Here is a 5,603-nt window from a genome sequence, read left to right as displayed (position 1 = left end):
TTGTTCGAGGTAGAAATAAACAAACAAATCAATCCCATAACAACCCGCAAAGATGCTCGTAGTTATTAGCAGTGGGAATAGTAGCTCTAATTTATATTGACAGGTGTTACAAACAATCTTTTCTTGATAATGATGATAAAAGAGCATCTCTACCATGATTTTTTAAAATAATTTCTAACTGTGGCATAAACTAACATAAGTATATAGAACTCATCTTGAAATCAAAACTAAGATAGTTCTAACGTTAAACTGCAAGCTAATATTTATTGTTTCATGTGGGACAGGTACTGTGTAGCCATCACAACACATATAAAAGATGCTATTTTAAAGTCATTTAAAGATATGAAACTGTGAAAACTGTGTGCACTTGATTATTTCTTAATTATAAGGCTAGTGAGTATTGAAGCTGCGAGTTAACTTCTCACTTACAAATCCCTGATATTAGCTACCTTAAATAGTATGGGAAGGAGGTAAAATGAAACAATTAAGCAAATAATGTTTCATGAGAAATGTCCAAAATATATATTACATACTGAATCTTGAAGAAAAACTATTTTCAGATAGATAAATCTCTCTTACATTAAACTTGCATAGCCATGTGGTCACTGTGGCCTGGTAAGAGTAAAATAGATAGGTTTTGGTGGATGGTGGATTTATAGATACAAGTTATAATGTCTGTTTCCTGCATGGGATCTTCAATACTCATAGCGAGGATTCGCTTTTTACGCCTTTGATTATCCTAAGCACTCTGCACAGTTCTAGGCTAATAGTAAGCTTCATTTTTTTTTTTAATGAGTGAATTTAATATGCAAATATATCAAAGAGCTCTGTGACTTCCTTTTTTATTATAAATAGCTTATACTATATTCACAGGAATATATGTTAACAGGTCAAAATAATCTCATGACTAGTAGAATTCATTTTCAGCCCAGGTTTCTCTAGGGTTAATCAGACTACTCGAAACAATAAAAGCATAATTTTAGTTGTCGATTGTCTAAATTCCATAATTCCTTCTTTCATTATTGTTTGTTTTGGTTTGGCAAAAGAAATCATGAAAAAAATATACTGATCTCAATTATCAAAAAATGTCATAGATTTTCTGTTTATATTTATATTTATTTGTAGAGTTCTGATCATATTTGATATTTCACAGCTGTGAAAATATCACAAATGACTGTTCAATAGTACTTGATTAAAAAATTATAGACTGATTTTTAAAATTGGGCACTGAAATTCGGGTAAATGGTTTATTTAGCCAAATGTTAGATTGAATATATAATGCATTAGCCCTAATTTGAGTGGTGTGCAAGTTTTATCATGTGAACTAAAAAGAAATGATTGACCTTATTATTCCAAAAGCAATATGCTAAATTATAACTAGTGTTACACCTCACATCCAGTAGTAAAAATTTTTTCTTTTGTAATTGTTCTTTAAAATTCATTTTAAATACAAAGAACAAATTCCAATGAGGGAAATATTAGCAGTAATTTCCCTTATAGTCAAAATAAAGAGCTATTTGTGGACAAGTTTATGATATGCTACAGTTGATTAAATTCAGTACCATACTATGTCTTATAACATTCAGAAAGGTTTTTGTGATTTTTTTTTTTTACAAGATCTATAAAACCACTGAATGGATTCCATTTTGTTTCACTTTATTGAGAACAATATATGTTTAAGGCTTATATATTATATATGTGTGTGTATGTGCATGTGTGTGCATGTGTGTATGTGTGTGTGCATATGCTTTAATTTTTTCCATGTAAGCCTAACAAAATATTTCTTTGGTGAAATTTGTGTAATCAATACCAAATATTTATAAAGCATAGAGTTATTTTTTCAGGTTCTAATATATTTTATACTAAATTATTTTCAAAATCTAATTTTTGTTTCTTGCGTTTCCCATCTGGTCTTCATACATTATCATTCTATGATATGTTTCCAAAATAATGCTGGGAAATAGAGTGTTGATTTCTTCTTTACTAAAATATATTTTCATTATTTTTGAAGTAATGAAAACATTTCTATTTTTGTTGAGTTAGCTGACAACACCTTTTTCCATTATTTTATTTTTAGCTGGCTAAGTTTAAACTTGACTGTGTGCCTTTTAAAATTCAAAGTGAAACAATTAGACCATTTTACTTTCATTTTCCATCAGTTGAAGGATTAATTACTTCAAGTAGAGGACAATATAATGGCTAAATTTATGGCCAAAATGACCATCGTTGAAGATATTCTTTTCTTTCTGAAAAGAGTTGTGAAGTCCATCATAAATTTGCCAAGGAAAAAGACCCTCAGTTTTTTTCTCAGTATCTGTCACTCTTCTACAGTCCATTTTTATGAAAAGGAAGTAAAATAATAAATTAAAAACCATTAGGTATGAAAGTTCAATCACATCTTCCTAAAATATACTCTTTCACCATTTAAGGTCTAGAGGTTTTTATACACAGCTAAGAAAACTATTTTTAATTTCATACTAATGAGATCACAAAAAATTGCCTAATATAACTTGGAATTTTCATGACAACTTAGATTTACATGATTTTCTTGGATTACGGAAGTAATTCAACAGATTTATACTTCGTTTTGTTATTAAACTAGTTTTAATCTTCATATGCTCATGGAATATACATGTGACAGTACCTAATAAATATAAAATAACGATTCTAATGCCTATAATACATTCAAGGTACAAAAAGAATTGAAAATAAAAATAAAAATTTTACTTTACTTACCGTAGTCATTCCAGAAACATAAAACTGCATCAACAATTGAAATTTAGAAGAAATATAAAAGTCATATAGTATTACTCTCTCATAACTGGAAGCAAACCTGTTTAGACTCCATAATATGCTACATTCATATAGGTTGCAAACAAATGCATGTTTTATTTTTCTGAAAATAAATCCTCCAATGATACTTTGCTACGTCATCATTTTCCTCATTTAAACACCAGAGTTTCCTTAGGTACCATAATATATATCTTTTTAACTTCACCGTTCCTCTTTCCATTCCAAAAATTTTAAATATGCATTTGTCTTTATTAGTCACAAACTGGTTCTAGTCTTCTAAATTAGAATACGGCAGTGAAATATTATTCTAGTCTTAACTTCTTAACTCCCAAAGATGTGTTCCAGAGAAGGCTCTACATGTGAGAGTCCTTCATATAAGTAAAGATTACTTGAGGAACTGTATTAAATCATCTTGTCTACAGAGTGAAGATCTCTGCTTTCTTTAATCTTCTGTTGCTATGTCAAATTGTCAAGTATTTTAGCTGTCTTTCAGACCTTCTCCAAAGAGCTTTCTCTTGAATTACACTGTTCAAAACTCTACATACTCTCTTAGCAAAATTACGACCATTGCTTATGATGGCAGAAGGATTGCTGTATCTGTTTCCTTCATTTTGTATTCCTATATCAAATTTTATTTAAATGTTATTCTTTTTAATTTACAACTGTGCCATCTGTCACTATTAATTTTCCTCTTTTCACAACACTCTCTTCTCTTGGTTTTCATCATATTGCATTCTATTACTTCCATATGGGTATCTTTGTGTCTACTCAGTTTAATATATCTACTTTCTCCTCTATCTACACACTCTCTTTTCTTGGGCTCTGGCCCTGGCATTAGTCCCTCTTTACTTTTCTTGGGTTATCATATTCACCATCATGGTTTTAACTATCATTGATATACCTATGCTTATGAATTAAATTTCAACCTTTCCCTATCTCTGCCCATCTTGCTAGACATTCCCATGTTCATACTCTAAAATATATAGTATACTTTTGATAGTCTTGATTTTCTGAACCGAAGTGCCTCTCCCATAGAGAGTGCTCAGCTCATGTTGATAACAAATTTGCTTTATTGTGCAACTAGGTCAACTGTTCATACAGAATTGCGTTTGGTTAAATATATCATATATGATTGTGTATTTATTTGTATACGGCACTAGTTCACAAAGATTTTGGTCAAGAAGTCTTGTACACTCCTGAAAATCATTGAGAACAACCATGAGCTAGATTCTTCTAACTGCTTTCACATCCAATCTCTTGCTGTATAGTTTTATGATTAAAAAATCTGAAGTAAATATCTGTATAAGGCACACAGCTATGTGGTGAGAAAGAAAGGGTATTTTAATTGGACTTTCAGATAATTGCAAATATATTTCTTTGATATTACACTAAAACTTGACGAATGGTTGTTTCTAAAGGCTAGTGCCAATGCAGAATCTGAAGTCATGTCAATAAACTTTTTTGAACTCTGTATTATTATGAAAAGTGTTCTGACATTGTGGACCTCATAAAAAACGTGTCTCAGGGACCCTGGGCATTCTCGGACTATACTTTGAAAATCATTGGCATATAGAATCATAAATTTTTAGGACAGGTTTTTCTATGTACAAGGCATGGTATTAGGTGATCTGGAAAATAACAAATAGGAAGGCTAGCCAGTTGAGAGACCACACGCTAATTTAGGAAAATGTTAGGTCAAGGGCTGAAACAATGGAGGTCGTAGATGAGCTGGTTTTGACAGAGTTTAGACTGTGTGGGATTTAAGAAAGAAAATATTTCAGAATTACTCTGAGCTCTCAAATTCTAATATTTTAGATAGTGATTCATCACCTGATACAGGTTCCAATAAAAGGATCCCTACTGTCCACACTGCTTCTTACATATTATTTTTCCCAGGCCTCCTACCACTTTGATCATACTTTCTGGAGGAAATCTAATTTGATAACATTGTTGTTAAAACGTGGTACTGAAAAAAGAAAATTCAAAAGCAAGTGAATCAGTACAGAGTATCAGTTTATCTTCCATTAAGAAAGTGAAGAAATTTGAATTTATCATTGATTTGAAATAAATTGTTAATTGTGTCCTAGAATAATTTACTTAACCTATTCCTGACTCAGTTTTCTCATCAATAAAATAAGGTTATATCTAGAGACAATCTTTTTGTTCTCTTCATATAACTCTATGATATTATGCTGTAGTGACAATATTACATATTATTTAAAATAAATTATATTATAATAATTTGGTATATGTTACTGAAAAATCTCAATTTTTTTTTTGTTTCAATAAATATTACTTCCCATCAGCGGTAATACACTAATTAGATTGATTATATTTCAGGCATTATTCACTTTAACTAAAATTGACTCTAAATATATTTATGAGTTAAATCAAAAGGTTAATACATTCAATAATTAATTGACACTCTTTCTAAAATATTTATCATGTATTCCATTACTGATCAAGATGATCGTTTTAGTTTCAATGTCTTAAAATAAAAATAGAAAGTATCCATTTGTTTTAAAAAATTATTAAGCATATAGGCATTTATTTTCCTATCTTTTGACACCTCTAATTCCTCTTCATAGCTATTAGAACAGTTATCCTGGTTCTGTTTAAATAGTCTGAGTGATAAGTAGTTTATAAACCCTCATTTCATTATTTAAAAGCATATGTTTTTTAAATATATTTTTAGAGTCAAGTTTTTCCTGCTTATAATTTCAACTCATTACTCCTAATGTAGCCTTTGGAACTACAGCGAGTCTCTTATTCTAAGAAAATATCTCTCAACATTTGTAGATACTTTTTAT

Source organism: Pteropus vampyrus, unplaced genomic scaffold, assembly GCF_000151845.1.
Source record: "Pteropus vampyrus isolate Shadow unplaced genomic scaffold, Pvam_2.0 Scaffold73, whole genome shotgun sequence".
Taxonomy (NCBI): domain Eukaryota; kingdom Metazoa; phylum Chordata; class Mammalia; order Chiroptera; family Pteropodidae; genus Pteropus; species Pteropus vampyrus.
Note: the sequence above shows the minus strand (reverse complement) of the source record.